Source organism: Heptranchias perlo, chromosome 3, assembly GCF_035084215.1.
Source record: "Heptranchias perlo isolate sHepPer1 chromosome 3, sHepPer1.hap1, whole genome shotgun sequence".
In the NCBI taxonomy this organism is placed as follows: Eukaryota; Metazoa; Chordata; class Chondrichthyes; order Hexanchiformes; family Hexanchidae; genus Heptranchias; species Heptranchias perlo.
Window position 1 is genome coordinate 20,151,582 of NC_090327.1, and position 19,693 is coordinate 20,171,274.

General features: G+C 40.5%; 1 protein-coding gene across 8 annotated transcripts in view; it reads right to left on the reverse strand.

The window, feature by feature from the left end:
* LOC137310916 (focal adhesion kinase 1) overlaps nt 1-19,693 on the reverse strand; it is a 585,674-nt gene that overhangs the window by 60,289 nt on the left and 505,692 nt on the right. The window contains exon 1 of one of the 8 annotated variants that reach the window (XM_067978466.1): nt 15,705-15,725. The exons of the other annotated variants lie outside the window; for them this stretch is intronic. The gene's annotated coding sequence lies outside the window, so the exon portion shown is untranslated. Of the gene's footprint in view, nt 1-15,704; nt 15,726-19,693 lie in introns of those variants that run through there. 8 annotated transcript variants of the gene reach the window in all.

Sequence of the window (19,693 nt, forward strand, 5' to 3'; positions counted from 1 at the left end):
GTTTGGTGGCAGCCTCCAGCAGTCCCTTTAAGGTGGTTAGGCCACTGAAGAAGCCAAAAACCTGAACGGAACACGCCTGGCGTTTGCTCTGCCTAGTGCAGACTAATTTCCAGGAGGGGTCCTTAAACATGCATTAAGCCCCTGATTAGCACATGCAAGGGGCTTAACGCCTGTTTAAGGCAGCCGCCAGGGGGTGTTCAAATACCGTCTGAGCCAAAATGCCATTCCCGAGAAACGGGCGCAACGAGGTCCAGTTCCTCCCTTTAGTAATTTCTACTTTCAAATAAATCAAGAGAGATTATGAGGACGTTTTTATTATTTAGCAATGGTGCAAATTACTTCTTTAAAAAAAAAGGATTTTCATATAATGTACTATAGTTCAGTAATTATTCTGCAGTCATCATTGGAATTACATACATAATCAGCAATGACTGCTCCCAATGCTGGGAAAAGACAACGTAACAAGAGCAGAATTATAGCCTGATGTAAACATTTATTAGGCTGCACAAAATTTAATGTGTCTAAAATACATAATATGTCCCATGGTGAAATATATCATAGAATCATAGAAGTTTACAACATGGAAACAGGCCCTTCGGCCCAACATGTCCATGTCGCCCAGTTTATACCACCAAGCTAGTCCCAATTGCCTGCACTTGGCCCATATCCCTCTATACCCATATTACCCATTGTAAACAATTTTACAACACCAAGTTATAGTCCAGCAATTTTATTTTAAATTCACAAGCTTTCGGAGGCTTCCTCCTTCGTCAGGTAAATGTTCAGGAGCTCCTTGAAGCCTACGCATTTATACATATAGAACAATACATGGTGTTTACAGACTGCCCCTGCAACTGCCCGTTGCCAAGGCAATCACCGTGTTCAGACAGAGAGGTGTCACCTGCTGTCCAAATGCTTTTTAAAAGACAAAATTGTACCCGCCTCTACTACTGCCTCTGGCAGCTCGTTCCAGACACTCACCACCCTTTGAGTGAAAAAATTGCCCCTCTGGACCCTTTTGTATCTCTCCCCTCTCACCTTAAATCTATGTCCCCTCGTTATAGACTCCCCTACCTTTGGGAAAAGATGACTATCTACCTTATCTATGCCTCTCATTATTTTATAGACTTCTATAAGATCACCCCTAAACCTCCTACTCTCCAGGGAAAAAAGTCTCAGTCTATCCAACCTCTCCCTATAAGTTGAACCATCAAGTCCCGGTAGCATCCTAGTAAATCTTTTCTGCACTCTTTCTAGTTTAATAATATCCTTTCTATAATAGGGTGACCAGAACTGTACACAGTATTCCAAGTGTGGCCTTACTAATGTCTTGTACAACTTCAACAAGACATCCCAACTCCTGTATTCAATGTTCTGACCAATGAAACCAAGCATGCTGAATGCCTTCTTCACCACCCTATCCACCTGTGACTCCACTTTCAAGGAGCTATGAACCTGTACTCATAGATCTCTCTGTTCTATAACTCTCCCCAACGCCCTACCATTAATGGAGTAGGTTCTGGCCTGATTTGATCTACCAAAATGCATCACCTCACATTTATCTAAATTAAACTCCATCTGCCATTCATCAGCCCACTGGCCCAATTTATCAGTTACTACACTGTGCAGGCAACACAAATCACTTCCATTTTAGACAGCTGCAGTTTTACACTTGGAAGAGCTCCAGCTCAAAAAATTGTTTATCAGTTGTCCAAATAGGACAGAGGACATCTTTGGTTGCTGATGAAATAACCAGCAATCATTTGCATTTAGGGGGTTTGTTTCATCCAGTTCTAAATTCGACGAATTCAAATTTTTTCATACCAACAGTACAACCACAAACCAAAACTGAAACCCTAACCTATCAAACCTTTGGAAAGTAATTCTCATTTTGAAAGTGGAACAGAAATTCACCACTAAATTAAACATCAGCTGAAATTTTGCTGGGAGCTAGTATTCAGTGCTACTGAACCTTTTGTAATGGATTGAGATGACCAGGTTTGTAAACAAATAAAAAGATCCCCGTGCTTAAATCACAAAGATTAAATGATCTATTTCATAACAATGGACCCACCTACCAATTAAGCGCAAAGAAAAGCACCGAGTGAACACAAAGGCAGACCATGGGTTGAATTTATTTTGTGATACTGCTACTGTGTTAGCACAACAGTATTGTGATGCTGTCTATCCATTTAAACAATTAGTGTGGGAGTAGCAACTTTTGAACTTTCGACTCTTTCACTCTGGAATTATTCACAGGATAAAGCAGCTGTTAAGAGGCAACAGTTACTTGCATGACCTGCATTACTTTGGGCTAACATCATGATAGTGTGGACTGTACAGGGTCTTTACGCTTGATACACCAAATAGCCTTTTCTCCTTCCATGCCTTCTTAAGTAGTAATTATTAGATTAGATTACAATATGGAAGTCATTAACTAATAATTTGCAAAATGGCACATTGCACATTCTAGTCTAATCTACATTGTGGCATCTAGCGTATATCAGAACCAGCTCAGAATCACAAAAGTTTCCAAGAATTCTCTATTACCTTACTGTGTTAACCAAACTAAGAATTTAAAAGGAATTTCCCTGTAATCAGTCACATGTCAACAATGACTTGTTGCAGCACCGAGTTTGTTGGCTTCAAATGGACCTTCAAAAAAACTGTACAGAATGAATGTGCCAACTTAATCTCAAAGCATTTTCATAATGATATTGCATAAATATCAACAGTGTTCACGGTTCGGATTGCATCCTGTATTCAATGTGTTAGCTGGTCTTCTATGCCATCTAAGGCGCTTCCGTTTTGGTGCTTGTTTCAGAATCTTATATTAGGATAGCAGCCTCCATGGACCACTCTCGCATTTTTACACTGCGAGTCGAGAGCTGGTCTCTGTAGGCCTGTTAAATTCTGTAAATTGGAGACCCAGAGTGAAAAACATGGCTGCTTTAATTTGACAGAGCATTTGTAGACCCACATTTTCATGGGCTTACCATCCCATAGGCTCCTTCACACTACAGGCCACAGCCACTGAAAGGAGAAACAGGTACCTATGGCTGCACTCATATAATGCAAAAATGGCTATAACAATATCCAAGAACTAATTTAATGATTTAAATGTGTATGTGTTTGCATGCGTGAGAGTGAGACACACACAAAACAAAACTGTTTCACGATCCAAACCACGGTGGTGCCAAAAGTAAAAGCATCTAAAATTTCGCTTTTAATGGATGCGCCAGTGGTAATACAACCATCACTCAAGACATTGTACATCCAATGTAGTCACTGACTTTAATACAACAGGGTGTGCAGAGCCTTGAGGCATGGTTGCATTGATGGTTCAGTAAAGCTGCAACAATGAATCAAAGCAATTTACTGAGTACAAGTGGAACATAATCCATGCTGTGCATGCCTTGTATGATTGGGTTGGCAGCACTGCAAGAACACTGTTTAAAACCCTAACATGGTATTCATCAAGGGCACAAGATGAATTCTTAACTCCTTCTTCATAAATCCTCATCAAGGAACCAGTTTGGATTAGAATAGTATTTACACTACTAACCTCCCATCAGAATCCGCACAAATGACTGAGTGAATGAATTAACCCTTTCGTGCCAATTTTCAAAGTGAGACAACAAAGTCATGAACTAAACTGTTTATCAACCTCAGAATTATAGTGAGTTGCACTTCAACTCAAACATCGAGTATGCAGATAATTAGTAGATAGGTTTAATTGACAAAATAACTGATTACAAAGGCAGTTTTGTTATGTCATAGTAATTCAGCATTAACTGCTTGCTAATTATAAATTTACAGTTGCGATCAGTGTCTGAGGTGCATATAAATTGGTGAGATTAATTTAGCATTAGATAGCACTCTATTGGGTAGATGAACTTCTATATGGTTTTAGTTATCAATGTTTCCAGAGCTTATATGACCATGTCCTTATGAGCTAGCATAGATGAACTGGTTGTCTTGGCTTCCTCTGGAAGGATGGGATTAGCCTTCTGAGTTGTCAGAGTGATAAACCTCTGTCTGTAGGAACCTCTGCTCCAGGGTAAATTCACCTTCACACTTATATCTGCCTGATTCTGGCTAGTATAGCTGTACAATCTTAACTTCTGAAAACTCTTTCTCTTTCTGTCACAGATGCACTTTCTGATTTTATAGAGACACTCTTCTATGCATATTACAAAAACCGCTAAAAGAATTACTAAAAGAGCTAGAACGAAACTACGAACTAAGATGAGGGACTTCAGTGTCAAAAGCACCATCTTATATCGCCATCATTTACAAAGAAACCGCCTCCATTCTATTGACCAACCTGAGTGACACGTGTTAGAAGAGTTCAGTCCTTTTGGTGACAACCAACTCATGCAGCCATGTTGATATCCCTGATGACCTCCCAATCAATGAAGCACAGGCACCTGGACTTGCCAAGGTGCTCGTTCACTTTCTAGCTTCTCAGGCCTTTGCTCACAAAGGTTGTAGTACAGGTCCAACTTAGGCAGGACTTTTTTATGTACCCTTATCGAGCTGTCTCTGGGCCTGTAGTCTCAATGGCTTGTCTTCTATGCCTGGTAAGGAATGTTTTGTTTTAGAAGCCTTCATAGTTTAATTAGCCCTTTCTGTTCCCAGCATTCAATCTGACTACTGACTCCATTCTTGAGGACACAATTAAGGCAATTCTAGGGTATTTCTTCTACAGCACAAATTATCCAAAGTGAAACCAGAATAAGCGTGAAACAAATATAAATGGAATACTACCAGATCTCACAAGACGACTTGGGTTACAAATGGACTTTTCCTAAATTCAAAGACTTCCATAACAATTTCCAATTCCTATCAGAGCCCTCCAGTTCATTCTAAAATGACTAACTCTTCTTAGCACAAAAACAACTCACAACTGCAGTAAATACAACACCTTGGAAACTTTGCTGCAGTTACATAGGAACTTACTGATCAAAACATGTATCTGCTCACAAAAACAGTGACTTTGTCATTCAAAAAAAGGCAGAAACACCCATGTATCAACTGCGAAATTAGTTCAACCATACATCAAAGTTTCACTAAAACTTTGACTTTCGCTGATCTCAACTAAAATAATGGAGTAGGGGGAGTGAATTCAGCAACATTTTTCTTAAATGAAGTGGCAGTAACTCTTCTGTGCAGCAATGGAGGTCTATCTGAGTGCCACATTAAGTCAAGCTATGTGCCCTGCATTGTGACACAGCATGAAGATGTGGTACAGCAAATGAAGCATTTAATATTTAACAAGTTGGTTCGTGGCAATATTCGTTTGTAGCATGAAATGCAACACAAGTTTATTTTTGCCCATGAAGAAAGTGAAAAATTTCAAGGCTTTTTAATCTAAGGTATCTGGTAGAATTACCATGATCTTGTGTTTTTTTTCCAAAATCCATCTTCTTTCTGAGGAGATTATACTTCCCACTAAAGATAAAATTCTTTGAATTTCATTACTACAACTGAGAATCTCATGAACTGCAATCTGGAATATTATTCATTTTCCCATCTAATGTTCTCCCCTTGTCTCAAGTTACTGACTCACATGGTTCCACAGGCACTGGCACCCTCTGCTACCTCACCTGAATCATTTTACTGATGTGCAAGCCTAGACAACGGCCAGCTGCAGGCTGTTCTGCAATGGGGGCATCACAGCCAAGTTTGAACATGTGACATTTGCACAAACATTTTCCAGCAGCAGTCACTGGCTAACAATCAGTAGCAAGAACAGTAGCTGATCTTTTCCCTCCTCTTTCAGCACAAAAACAGTGAGGTCAACTATCGTGCTTTGACCACTATCTCAGCCAACTTATGATGTGGAGATGCCGGTGATGGACTGGGGTTGACAATTGTAAACAATTTTACAACACCAAGTTATAGTCCAGCAATTTTATTTTAAATTCACAAGCTTTCGGAGATTTTCTCCTTCCTCAGGCAAATGTTTCAAGATCTCTTGAAACATTTGCCTGAGGAAGGAGAAAATCTCCGAAAGCTTGATGAATTTAAAATAAAATTGCTGGACTATAACTTGGTGTTGTAAAATTGTTTACAATTGTCAGCCAACTTAGCATTGATCCAGAATCACATCTGAGAACCTTCCTCATCTGTATGGCTCAAGATCACAGCATGTGTCTCATTTACCCGCTGAGTCATCAGGGGAGCTCTTTACAGTTTTATTTTCACAGACACATATATATTCATGCTGCTGCAGTTAATGCTCACAGTCAATGCAATTTTCATTCCACAAGTAAGACTAACTAAATAATTCATGAGAAAGCTATGCAGTTCTTTGCCACATGTACAATTAAAAACTATAATGTAGTACTTTTGGTTACACAACCAATGATTAAAGAAAGCTTAACACATCGCAAAACATCAATTTTATACTGTGCCTCATTCTCACTTTCAGGTCAAGCTTTGGAGGCCTCACTTAAGTGGAAGATAAAATATTTCTCAGGTCATAAGAACATAGGTAAGCGTGAAATGGAGAGAGCCATTTGTCTCACTGAGCTCAGGCCTTCCAATGAGCCAATTAGAAGCTGCACTTTAACAGACCCCTCCAACTTATTTGTCCCCGACACACAGTTTTGATATTTAGCTGCTCTGTGCTCAATAAGGTCTGTTGCTTTAGGGTCAATGCTCAGGTACTCTCTTTTGGGGAGTGGTTTAAATAGACAACTCTGAGTTCAATTAGAGGCTAGTTTTTTGATGGAATTTTCTTTGCAGATTGGTGGCTGCCTGTAAATCCTCAGCTCTTGCCTTGTGAGAGAAGCTAGGTTATTGAGGTCACAAAATTCAGCTGGAAATTACTAGTTTACATTCTCTTTTTTAACACTTTGAATGTGCTGTCTGAAGTGTTAAGGAGACCAGATACATAAATAAAACTGTAACTGTAAAATGCTGAAATTTCTCCCTGAACCCAAAAGCAATCAAGGGCATCAATCTAACCCAGTGTACTCATTATCTAGTCCACAGGCCAACAGGAAAGGAAAAACATTTATATAGCACCTTTCACGACCTCAGGACGTCCCAAATTGCTTTACAATCAATGAAGCACTTAAGTTTCGTCACTGTTATAATATAAGAAACATGGCAGCCAATCATAATATTGTAGTAGGTACGGCACAGGAGGAGGCCATTCAGCCCATCATGCCTGTGCCGACTCTTCGAAAACGACATCCAATTAATCCCATTCCCCCGCTCTTTCCCCAAAGCCCTGTAAATTTTTTCCCTTCAAGTATTTATCTAAATCCCTTTTCAAAGTTACTGTTGAATCTGCTTCCACTACCCTTTCAGGCCATGCATTCCAGATCATTACAACCCGTTGCATAAAAAAATGTTTCCTCATGTCGCCTCTGGCTCTTTTTCCGATCATCTCAAATCTGTGTCCTCTGATTACCGATCCTTCTGCCACTGGAAACAGTTTCTCCTTATTTACTCTATCAAAACCGTTCATGATTTTGAACACCTCCATCAAATCTCCCCATAACCTTCTCTGTTCTAAGGAGAACAACCCCAGCTTCTCCAGTCTCTCCACATAACTGAAGTCCCTCATCCCCGGCACCATTCTAGTAAATCTCTTCTGCACCCACTCTAGAGCCTTGACATCCTTCCGAAAGTGTGATGCCCAGAATTGAACACAATACTCCAGCTGAGGCTTAATTAGTGTTTTATAAAGGGTTAGCATAACTTCCCTGCTTTTCTACTCTATGCCTCTATTACTAAAGCCCAGGATCCCATATGCTTTTTTAACAGCCTTCTCAACTTGTCCTGCCACCTTCAAAGATTTGTGTATGTGTACTCCCAGGTCTCTCTGTTCCTGCACCCCCTTTCAAATTGTACCATTTAGTTTATATTATCTCTCCTCATTCTTCCTACCATAATGTATCACTTCAATATGTGCATAGCACTGAATAAATGACCAGATTATCAGCTTCAGGTGTTGGTTGAGGGATAAATGTTGGCTAATACATCAACACAACCCTGCTCTTCTTTTAATAGTGCTAAGGGATCTTATACATCCACCTAAGATGGAAGATGGGGCCTCGGTTTAACATCTCATCCAAAAGTCGGCACCTCCAGCAGTGCAGCACTCCCTCGGTATGCACTTAACATAGGCCAATCAGATGCAAGATTCCACTACCTTGTGCCACCGTTGGCTACTACTTGTGCCATAGACTGGCATGGCGATGTTTACTTGTCACAGGCGAGCCTGCCGTAAGTACTTACAGACTCATCCCGACTGCTCCCAGGCCCCCTCTGCCTCTGGTTCATACCGTTTGCCACTCTGACATTGGTCGAATCTTCATTCCCTCTTCTCTTTGCTGCACCACTCTTCAGTCATCTAGCCCCTATCCTCTGGAACTCCCTCCCACAATCCCTTTGCCTGGCTTCCTCCATCCTTACTTTCAAAAGGCTACTAAAAACCTCTCTTTTCAACTACTTTCTGCCCCTTACATCAATTCTTCAACTTTCCGCGGTGCCCATTTTTCATTTATCTGATCTGTAAGAGACATGCAATGCTAAGATTGTTAAATAAATACAAGTTGTTGTAGTAGTAAGCTGATTTAATATCTCAAGTAGTCTTAAATTCTTTTTTGTTAGAAGGCAAGAAACCAAGAAAAAGATTCTCAAATGTCTCAATGTGCTTCAAAGATAATGAATCCACCTCTTTCGCATAGAATGGTTACAGCATAGGAGGCGGCGATTCGGCCCGTCGAGTCCATGCCGGCTCTCTGCAAGAGCAATCCAGCTAGTCCCATTCCCCTGCCCTTTCCCTGAAGCCCTGCAAATTTTTTCCCTTCAAGCACTTATCCAATTCCCTTTTGAAAGCCACGATTGAATGTGTCTCCACCAAACCCTCAGGCAGTGCATTCCAGATCTTAGTCACTTGCTGTGTCACCTTAATTCTAGGTCTTCTGGTTCTTGACCCTTCCGCCAATGGGAACAGTTTCTATCCATCTAGACCCTTCATGATTTTGAACACCTCTATCAAATCTTCTCTCAGCCTTCTCTGCTATAAGAACAACAACCCCAGCTTCTCCAGTCTATCCATGTAACTGAAGTTCCTCATCCCAGGAACCATTCTAGTAAATGTCTTCTGTACCCTCTCTAAGGCTTTCACATCCTTCCTAAAGTGCAGTGCCCAGAACTGGACACAATACTCCAGTTGTGACTGAACCAGTGTTTTATAAAGGTTCATCATAACTTTCTTGCTTTTGCACTCTATGCCTCAATTTATAAAGCCCAGGGTCTCGTATGCTTTTTTAACCATCTCTTAAGACCATCCATAAGATCGACTGCTTTGACCAAGCTTTTGGTCACTTCTCCTAAAATCTTCCTTTTTAGGCTATGTGTCCTTTTTTCATACACCTCTGAAGTGCCTTGGGATGTTTTTCTAAATTAAATGCGTTATATAAATGCAAGTTGTTATTGTTAAGTGCAATGACTATTGTTATGTCGGCAAACATAGCAGCCATTTTCTACACAGTAAAATACTACAATTATCAATTGATCTGCTTTTTTGGTGGTTAGTCACATATGAATTTTGGCCAGGATACCAGGAAAACTCCCTGTGCGTCTTCAAATGATGTCATGGGATCTAAACCTGAACTACTGGAACAGACAGGTGAAGCCTCTGACGAACATCTGATCTGAAGGGTGGCACCGCAAACAATGCAGCATTCTCTCATTGGCAGTCTGCATTACATGCTCAAACTCTGGTGTGGAGCTTGAACCTACAACCTTATGACTCAGAGACAAAAATGCTATCAACTGAGCCAAGAATTACTTGGTATTCTAGCATTATTTGCAAACAATTTCTCAAGACTGCTTTACAAAAGAAACACTGTTTATAACAGCTTTTGTTATGTAAAAAAAAAGTCTCACTGTTTGGGGAGAGGGAGGAAGAGGCAGATACACAGCAGAACTGAGGTAATTTAGGACGGCAAAGCAAATAAAGGGAAGGAGCTATGAAGAGGTAGATTTTTTAGGTAGCTTTTAAAGGCAGTTACAGAACTAACAAGGTGGCTGAATAGATGACCCTGCTTTTGGAAACAATCAAAGATGAGCTCTTCAATCGCCCTGGACTTGACAGGGATGAGGGCATCCAAAGTGGATGCATAGCAGTTGATGAGCAGATGGACAGAGGCACTATTATTGATGCAGGGGAGCTAGGCCAGGGGAGGAGGAGTTCGAGAGTACAGTGATGAAGATGTTAAGGGTAGTGTTTTTTTCCCCAGAAGGAAAGGCCCCTGGCCTTTATTGCAAGGGGGTTGGAGTACAAGAGGTCTTGCTGCAGTTGTATAGGGCTTTGGTGAGACTACACCTGGAGCACTGTGTACAGGTTTAGTCTCCTTACCTAAGAAGTATATATTTGCCATAGAGGCGGTGCAACAAAGGTTCACTAGATTGATTCCTGGGATGAAAGGGTTGTCCTATGAGGAAAGATTGAGTAGAATGGCCTATACTCTCTGGAGTTTAGAAGAATGAACTGCCGTAACCTACGAGGCTACAGACCAAGAGCTGGAAAGTGTGATTAGGCTAGATGGCTCTTTTTTGGCCGGCAAAAACAGAATGGGCCGAATGGCCTCCTTCTGTGCCATAAATTTCTATAATTCTATGATGAACATATAAGATTCTAAGAGGGCTTGACGGGGTAGATGCTGAGAGGATTTTTCCCCTGGCTGGAGAGTCTAGAACTAGAGGATATTGTCTCAGGATAAGGGGTTGGACATTTAGGTCCAAGATCAGGAGGAATTTCTTCACTCAGATGGTCGTGAATATTTGGAATTCTCCACCCGAGTGCTGTGGATGCTCAGTCATTGAGTATATTCAAGATTGTTCAAGATTGAGATCGAACAATTTTTGGACTCTAAGGGAATCAAGGGATATGGGGATCGGGCGGAAAAGCGGAGTTGAGGTCGAAGATCAGCCATGATCTTATTGAATGGCGGAGCAGGCTCGAGGGGCCATATGGCCTACTCCTGCTCTGATTTCTTATGTTCTTAGGAGTTAGAGCAGGGGTATCAAACATACGGCTCGCAGACAAGTTTCATCCAGACCGCAGACTTTCTGCGCGTCTTCATTTCTTTATTTAGCTTGTTGGGGTGGCACCCCTGACCAAGCCTGCTGGAAGGGTTTTTATAACAAATTTTAAAAAAAAATTCGTTCATGGGATGTGGGAGTCACTGGCGAGGCCGGCATTTATTGCCTATCCCTAATTGCCCTTGAGAAGGTGGTGGTGAGCACTTATGCGACCCCCGCATCTAATAGTCCTTATTCCCAAGAGATGGAAGTTGCATCCGCCACTGTCCATGACCCAGTTTTTCAACGTCTCGTAACATTGATGCCTGATTTTTAAGTTCTGTAATGACAAGTAGCCCATATATCTTTACCTAAGAAGATAAAGGTAGATCAAGAGAAATGGAGAATGTCGTATTTCTTTGCAGACATGAATGGAAATCCAAAGTGCTTTATTTGTAAGCAACAGGTAGCTGTGACGAAAGAATACAATATTCAAAGGCACTACGAAAAAACCAGGGTGAGAAATATGTTAAGTGCACAGGAAAGTTATGTGACGATAAATTTTCTGAAATAGCGCAGTTGTCGAAAAAGCAGCAATGTTTACCAGTGCTTGTCATGTCATAGCTCGTGACTGCCCATGAAATAGCTGTGTCATCAAAACCATTTCTGAGGGAGAACTGTTGAAGAACTGCATGCTAAAAGCTGCTGAAATAGTGTACCCAGATCAGCAGCAAGCTTTTACAAATATCAGCCTCTCAAAAAACAGAGTGGCTGAGAGAATCAACGATTTCGCTGAGAATTTGAACAGTCAACTTCGGAAAAAGCGAAGTCTTTTGTTGCTTTTTCAATTGATGGCAGCACTGATGTAACTGATATGGCTCATGTGAAATTGATAAGAATATGTGAACAGAGAAGTTTGTACAGTTGGTGCTGATGAGAATCACAATAGAAAATGACCTCTTCAACAACTTGGTGGGAGTTCTGGACAAATTGGGTGTGGACTGGACAACAGCTGAGAGTCTGGCCACAGATAGGGCACATTCAACAAGAGAGCAGGAGTTGTGGCAAATTGCAAATTATCAACGCAAACCAGCAGTTCAGTAGTTTTCACTGCATTTTACATCAAGAAGCTCTAAGTAGAAAAACTTTGAAAATGAATCATGTTATGGATGTGGTAAATTTTAATCAAGGTACAGTTCTCAACCACCGGCAGTTTAGCTGGTTGTTGGAAGAATGTAAAATTCACCATGGACTGCCATATCACACTGCAGGTTTGGTGGCTAAGCTGTATTGAAGCACTTTTTTCAATTCCGTGATGAGATCCAACTGTTCATGGATCAGAAAGGGAAAGATGTTACTGAATTGCAGGTCAATGAATGGCTTCAAGCCCTTTCTTTCATGTTGGATATTATAGAGCCCCTGAACTCGCTCAACAGAAGAATGCAGGGGCACAACCAAGTAGTGACGGAATACTATGACAACGTTCATGCCTTTGAGACTAAACTTCAGCTGTGGAAGAAGCAACATTCCCTGAGTAACTTGGCACATTTTCCCACTTGAAATCACCAAGTGACACTGTTGGTACTCAATGTGCTGGCGTGGGCAAAATTGTTGAACTGAGAAAGGAATTTCAAGAATGATTCTCTGACTTCAGGAACCATGAAGGAGAAGTTGCAATTTTCAGCACACCATTTTATATCAATGTGCATAATGTACCAAGCTCCAAATGGAAGTTATTGAACTGCAGTGTGACACTCAGTTGAAGGACAAGTTTTCCATTCATTGTCCTGCAATTCAGTAACATCTTTCCCTTTCTGATCCATGAACGGTTGGATCTCATCACGCAATTGAAAGTGTTACAACAAATAGCTGGCACCAAATTATCCCAAACTGAAGTCCTTTGCATCAAGAATTGTTTCCATGTTTGGGACCATGTACAGGCTTGAACAAGTATTCTCAGTCATGAATATCAACAAGTCTAAACCATATTCTCAACTTTGTGAGACAAACCTCAACTCGATACTCAAGATAGCCTCAGCCCAGTCATCTGCTCCAAATGTTATTGCAATGGTTCTAGCTAAGAGGTGCCAGCTATTGGGGAGCAGCAGTATCTGTAAATAAAATCTAAATCCAGATGTACCAATAAGGTTTATCTCTTTCTATTTCTATTTTAATAATTTTTGGTGAATGTGACCCGTGCCAAGTGCCAGGATATCCGAACAGGCCCACCATATAAAATGAGTTTGACACTCCGGGCCAGGGGTTGTCAAATGCGCATGGTGCAAGAGATGAAGATGTGCCCATTGGTGATTTTGACTGTGGAGGTGGGAAGGCCTTGTGCGATAGTAAGTTTGAGTGAGTGGCAGTGGTTGTGAGTGGGGGAGTCAATATGGAGGGTGATGCTGAACGTGGAAAGGAGAGGGGAAAAGTTGGCGAAGACGAGGTAGGGTGAGATAAAATGCAGACGGTGACTAGTTGTTCAGTGTAAAGGCTGCGTGACGACAGAAGGGAGTAGATTTTGTTTAATCCTCTGAGTAATCATTTTCCAAGGCAACTTACAGCACATGAAAACGTCCCAGTTACTACAACTGCAAAATAATCTTGCCAATTATATTAGTGAAATTTTATATTTATGATACAGGAAAATGCATTTAAATACGATTGATTTAAAAATCAATTTAAAAAAAAGACTGACATCGTAACGCTGTTTCCTCATCAGTCCAATTACTCCAGATTGAATGAAATGTATTTTGAGAAAACTATTAACAAAATTACTTACTATTTGCATATATTTTCTTCTTCATTTATTAAATAGCAATTCCATAAAAAGTATTTTGAAAATTTCAAACAACATGGCAACACTTAAATTGCAAACCACAGTTGGCACAAAATAAGGACAACATTTCCATTGCAGCAATGGAGCAAGAAAGTCATTGGAATTTAGACTCCATACTCAGCACTATAATGGTCCAACCGAATGCAAGCAAGCTTTTCTCAATTGGGATATCCAATGATGTTAGCAAACAATAAATCACAATTATCCATCCAACTAACATGTCAAATAATATAAGCTTCAATACCATACTCCCTGCTGAAAATGTTACGGCAGTGGTTTCTGTATTTCCAGACCTCAGATTCTTGGTTTGTGCAAATCTCCTCCCTGCACTGCTATGTGGACTGTTGCAGTTGGCAATCAGCCATGATCAGAATTTTCTGAATCAGCATTACAGCCACACATTAAAATATTCCTGAATGATACAACTGCTGATTTGTCAAGCTGTAATTTATATTAAATCAGGTGACCATTTCAAAATTAAGTTGTAAAATTAGTTAAAGCAGTCAGTTGTCTTAACAAAGTGCTCAAGGCTCTGCTTATTTTTGATCAGGCTTGCCTGGTCTTTTGGATTGTTGTCACAGAAATGATCAGTAAAGGTGCCAAAGTGGCTCTGCATATGCATTGCAAATTTTAACATTTCACCATAGTCCATCAATCTTCTTTGCTTACCTCATAAAATAATTAAATAAGCAATAGCTCCCTCACTCAAGGCAAGAGAATAATTCTGACATGATGGACAAAGTTAATGATACATTATAGTACATTACAGGCAGCAGCGTTGAAACCGTGAGCTCCTTAATAAGGAGAGTTGTGAGCCTAAATGTCAAGTGTTACTGCGCTCGAAGGCACCAGCTGTCACTCTGAAACCTTTAACAATTGAATGTAATACGAGATGGCATGAATGCCCAATAGCAGGACAATGCATCTCAGGGGAGAAACATCTCGAGCTCAGCCACACTTCACAAAGGTACACTAACTCTCAACCATGGAGACACAAACAAACCCTGCTCTATCTTCACGGTCAGAAATAGAGCAAGGCGTGAGATGGGGAAGGGAAAAGCAATAGACAGTTCCTGGAGCGGTGAGCTGGTGCAATGGAGAGTATAAGAGTACAGTAAAAGAGCTCCTGAGGGAGAAAAGAATAATAATTTTTGGGTTACTGGGGTGTGACCTGGGATGAAACTAAGGAGAGATTTGAAGGGTACAATATCCAAGCGTTTAAATATTTCAAATCAGATCAAATTATTCCTATTTACACCTTTTGCATAAACACTGGATGTTATGTTTTATAAAATTAACAGAGCTTTGAAAATGTAAAGTTCCATTTAGTTATTAAATGAAATTTTAAAAAAAATTTGCTGTGTGATTTTTCCTTCTGAAATATCTATCCTTACTCCTCATCTCCTGACAACAGTAGGTTCGGTGTAAATGATAAATAATTGATGACGATGTGATCACTGAAGTGGCAAACTTGATTATTGGAACACTGTTATCAAGAGCATAAATGCAAATTGGTAGCATTTCCTTAACTGAAGGAAGTGAACATTTTGCATAAGCTACTCAAAAATGTAATGGAGCTCAGAAATAAAACATTAATCTCTACCCACAAGTCCCAACTGTTACATTAAATTTTATAATTGGTTCCAAACACACCCATTTGCAATTGATGTATTTTTCTACTGGACATGCAAGTTTCTCAAAATAAAAAACAATTTTTTACGAATTAAGAAACCTTCCTCCACATTCATTTATGTCACAAAGATGACTTAAAAATGTTACATAGTCTGATCGACAGAAGTCAATAGAAGATACTTACTGAGAGTTAGTGAACTGTGCTTCACGCTTATCAAAAAGTTGCTTAACTTTACGTTTCCACTGGATTATCAGCATTTTTATAAATGATCCACGATTTAAAAATAAAAATCCAAATTACATTGGCCAAAACTGATTCGAACACAACTGTTTTGTAAACACATTTGTCATCATTAGGGAATTAAGTCTCTTACTGGAAACATGGTTGCGAACAAGCTAAAGCTTTTTTGTACTGCTGCATGCTGATAGCAAAGAAAACCTGAGAAGCACTTGAACGAGAGCCTTACTGCACACCAAACCCATGATGATGAAACAGGATGTACTAGCAACTGGCAAAATGAGTCATTTAAGTGGAAAATTATTTGTTTTAGGTACGTAGGTTTATAGCCCCAAGGAAATCCAACTGCTGACTGCAATCTTAAAATGCTTGCATTTAACTCTAGGAAATGCTGTCATTTAGGCACTGCTTGATCAAATTCATGTTGAGAGAGAAAACGTTGAACATGGGAAGCACTTACAAAACTGCACCAATTACACAGAATTACATAGAGACTACAGAGCAGAAACAGGCCATTGAGCCCAACTGATCTATATGCCAGCGTGCTCCGCACGAGCCTCCTCCCACCCCTCTTCATCTAATAACTAGCTAACACTCATCTTAGTTATTGAGGAATTTTCTATTTTGAATTAACATAACCTATTAGTAAATTTAACTGTAACATATTGCAGAGAATCCAAGTTTTCAAAAGTTACTTTAAGGTGGAACGGCAGTACAGCATGTTGATGTGTAACATTCTGTGGTACACAGAGATAGGATAAGGATTCATATCCATGATTTCCTCCTATCAAATTCTTTTTTTAATATATGCCATCAGCAAGGGTGTAGAGAAGAGGTCATGGAGGAGGCACTTCTCAGCAAGGATGGGGTTAGGGTGAAAAGCAAAAAGGCCAGACTAGCCATCTATCACACTGACCACTTTCACACACTATCTAGAAGTCACTGCACTGCTGGTAGCTACTTTCTTGGTCATCACAGTCATAAAGTTGAGGCTGTCCAGGCAACTGCTATAATTAAACCATCTAAGGGAGATAGGACAACTGATTATGAAAGTTCTACAATCAGTCTGTTTTTAGCAAAACCCAACTAACTGGACTATATTCCATTATTTAAATCTCCAAAATGACCATCCTTGCTCAACGACTGAACAGAACCATATTCTGGATCATTCTTTCACCTACATTGGTTACAGCACAGGAGCAGGCCATTCAGCCCGTCGAGCCCATGTCGGCTATCTGCATGAGGAATCCAGCTAGTCCCACATCCCCACCCTTTCCCTGTAGCCCTGCAAATTTTTTCCCAAGTACTTATCCAATTCCCTTCTTAAAGTCATGATTGAATCCGCTTCCACCACCCTTTCAGGCAGTGCAATCCAGATCATAACCACTTACTGCGTAAAAAAGTTTTCCTCATGTCGCCTTTTGCCAATTATCTTAAATCTGTCTCCTCTGGTTCTCGACCCTTCCGCCAATGGGAACAGCTTCTTTCGATCTACTCTGTCTAGACACCTTTAACTTTGGTTAAATTAACTAAAACTGCAACTCTATCCTTAACTCTCAGATCTGAAAGTTTGACTTTTTTGTGGAAAGGAGAGACTCCCGCTTTTCTCCTTTCCACTTTCCCCAGTCCTTCAATACTATGTACTGTATCAATCCAAGAAGATGATCCGATGACCTGTTCACCATCTTCCACTAATGCTAGAAGTATATCTCTACGATGTAGAGCAGCATGGCCCCAAGGTGTCTTTTCCTCAGATTATCCCTCTCTTCCTTAGGGTAGGCCCAGCCTCCATGGTGGAATGATTGAGATGGGGAACTCATTGTGAAGGTGATCATGGACATGACTTACCATCTCACCATTCCATGCACAATGATGCACCACCACTCTCTGTTAGTCTTCTGTGCTCTCAATGAAAAAACATATACATCGTGGATAATGAGCAACGGTTTTCTAGCAATTTCTTGTGACACAGTAACAGCTGAATCTCTCAAAGATGATTATGCATTACATAAATTGGCAGCAGTCCTTTATCTGTCCTAAGATGATTATCTAAATCTCTATCTGTCCTAAGATGATTATCTAAATCTCTACGAGGCTCATTTCTTTGTTGGGTAGCTAGTTGTACTGTCAAAGCATGTCCCTTAACACGTCAGTTTTATTCTATTTTGCAAGAACTCGCGTTCAGACTTGATTCAATGTAGAACTCATATGATACACAAAAAACAAACCAGTCTAAATTAGCAGCTGAGGCTAGTTGCCAAATTAATTTTAGGATACTAATTAATTTAAATGAGGGTGTTTTGGGTTTATTTCCTAAAAGTGCTTTGGTTGATGAATTTTTCATATTTACTGCATATATGATTCTCATTACGCTGATGTTGCTGTACAATATATTATATCCACCATTGCAAATCTGAATTTGCTTTGGGTAACATTTCAGAGAAAAATAGTGACGCACAGAAAATGATAGCAGGCTGAACAAGCATTTTTTAATTAGCTATAATTTATGTAGTCTAATGTACAGAGAATCCAACTCCCAGTCATCAGCACCCTTTCCCTCACACTCATGATAGGGAAAGCTTTTTTTAAATTCATTCATGGGATGTGGGTGTCGCTGGCAAAGCCAACATTCCATCACTTTGCTGGTGATTGAGAGTAGATTGATGGGGCAGTGATTGGCCAGATTAGATTTTTTTTTGTTATTCGTTCATGGGATGTGGGCATCACTGGCAAGGCCAGCATTTATTGCCCATCCCTAATTGCCCTTGAGAAGGTGGTGGTGAGCTGCCTTCTTGAACTTTGTCCTACTTTTTGTGAACAGGACATACCTGGGCAATTTTCCACATTGTTGGATAGATGCCAGTGCTGTAGCAGTACTGGAACAGTTTGGCTAGAGGCGTGGCTAGTTCTGGAGCACAAGCCTTCAGCACGACAGCCGAGATATTGTCGGGGCCCATATCCTTTGCTGTATCCAGTGCACTCAGCCATTTCTCGATATCACGTGTAGTGAATCGAATTGACTGAAGACTGGCTTCTGTGATGGTGGGGATCTTGGGAGGAGGCCAAGATAGACCATCCACTTGGCACTTTTGGCTGAAGATAGCTGCAAATGCTTCAGCCTTGTCTTTTGCACTCATGTACTGAACTCTGCAATCATTGAGGATGGGAATGTTCACAGAGCCTCCTCCTCCCGTTAGTTGTTTAATTGTCCACCAACATTCACGACTGGATGTGGGCAGGACTGCAGAGGTTTGGTCTGATTCGTTGGTTGTGGGATCGCTTAGCTCTGTCCATAGCATGTTGCTTCCGCTGTTTAGCATGCATGTAGTCCTGTGTTGTAGCTTCACCAGGTTGGCACCTCATTTTTAGGTATGCCTGGTGCTGGTCCTGGCATGCTCTTCTACATTCCTCATTGGACCCAGGGTTGGCCCCTGGCTAGTTGGTAATGGTGGAGTGAGACATATGCCAGGCTATGAGGTTACAGTTTCCCACACAGGTGATGGAATTAAAATGAATGGTATTGATGTACGTCAGCCTTTACTTAATAACGGCCCAAACAAATGACCCTGAATGCACAGAATGTGAGAGAATCCAGACACTAATGTACTGGAGTGAAATATTTGTGGGTTACTACAATGGGAGTCTCTAGCTTAGGTGAATATCAGTGAAAACTTGGTTTACCTCCCAGCGTGTCTCTTGGACCCCTAAACCAGACAACGCCAAGTGCAAACAAAGGGGAACGATTAATCAATACTTTCAGCATTGCCATTAAAAATGAGTTAGAACTTTTATAGCAGGAGGTCAACCACAACAAACTTCTGTTATTCCTGTGCAAAACTAGCTTGCTACTTGCAAGGTAAAAATACTTGCAATCATAGAGTTGTTTAACATGTCAATGTCTCAAACTGCTTTACACAATGTCATTTTAACACCCT